General features: G+C 39.7%; 1 non-coding gene across 1 annotated transcript; it reads left to right on the top strand.

Moving 5' to 3' along the window:
• Positions 1 to 284: 284 nt before the first annotated feature.
• On the top strand, positions 285 to 391 carry LOC141681597 (small nucleolar RNA R71). The gene has a single exon (XR_012559024.1). It is a non-coding gene; the product is annotated as a small nucleolar RNA R71 (small nucleolar RNA).
• The last annotated feature ends 961 nt before the right edge of the window (positions 392 to 1352 follow it).

Below are 1352 nucleotides of genomic sequence, written 5' to 3'. Positions count from 1 at the left end.
TTTGATTTACTCCATAGTTGGTCAAAGAGTCGACCTTCATAGTTAGCGCCTTGAGCTGTGCCGCTATAGCCGTGGCTGCATCAACTTCCAGAAAGCCAGCTACCTTACCAGGCATCATCCTTTGAGTAGGGGTTTGATACTCGTTTGCAGCCATAGTTTTAATAAGATTGTAGGCCTCAGAATAGCTTTTGGCCCACAAGGCGCCTCCAGAAGCTGCATCAAGCATGGGTCTATATTGGACCCCCAAACTATTGTAGAAACTAGTGATCACCATCCAATCAGGCATATCATGATGTGGACACTTCCTTAGCATCTCCTTATAGCGCTCCCAAGCCTCGCACAGTGTTTCTTCTTGTTGCTGTGCAAATTGAGTGAGAGCACTCCTCATCGCAACAGTCTTGGACATAGGAAATAATTTAACCAGGAATTTTTGAGCTAGATCTTCCCAAGTAGTGATGGAACCAGCTGGTAAAGAATATAACCAATCTTTTGCTTTATCCCTCAGATAGAATGGGAAAATCCTCAGCTTGATAGATTCATCAGTCACACCATTGTACAGAAAGGTACCACAGATCTCGACAAAATTCCGAATGTGCATGTTGGGATCTTCAGTCGGTGCTCCTCCAAAAGAAACAGTGTTCTGCACATTCTGAATAGTGTCACACTAGATCTCAAAAGAATAAGCCTCAATAGCTGAATGAATAATGCTCGACTGAATATCATCGATTTTGGGCCGAGAAAAATCCATAAGAGTCTGATTAGCTGGCGCTAATTGATCACCCATGTCTACAGTATCTTCTTTTTTACTTTCTTCTTCCGAATCTTCGTAAACTGCTTTCTCCGGAATCTCAGAAGTTTTTTATTCTTCTTCAGCTTTGTCTAAAGTCCTTTTCCGAGAACGAGAATGAGTTTGCATAAACGCTCACTAGAGTACCTGAAACAAAACTGAAAACTATAAGTAACAAATCTGAATCGGTGAATCATAATGACCACTGAGGGCAAGTACATAAACTAAAAATTAACACTGAAGTCCCCGGCAGCGGCGCCAAAACATTTTAGGCACAAAGCATGCACTAATAATTCACGCAAGTATACGCGTTCGCATGTAATATAGAATGATTTCTCGTTCGTTCCCAAAGAGACTTCAAGTAATTAAATTCAGTTAACACTCACGCATCAATGTATGATTAATCCTTAAGGCCCAGACAATTAACAATTAAGAGTGGATTAACTAATAATAACTAGGAGATTAAAATGATTGAATTAACAATATTAAACACACATGAGACTCTAACTTTATTACTACTTCGTTCAAAAGCTATTGTTATTAATCTTAGCATGTAATGGTGATG

The sequence above is a fragment of the Apium graveolens genome, chromosome 8 (assembly GCF_009905375.1).
Source record: "Apium graveolens cultivar Ventura chromosome 8, ASM990537v1, whole genome shotgun sequence".
NCBI classification, from domain to species: domain Eukaryota; kingdom Viridiplantae; phylum Streptophyta; class Magnoliopsida; order Apiales; family Apiaceae; genus Apium; species Apium graveolens.
Note: the sequence above shows the minus strand (reverse complement) of the source record. Positions and strands in the feature narration are given on the sequence as shown.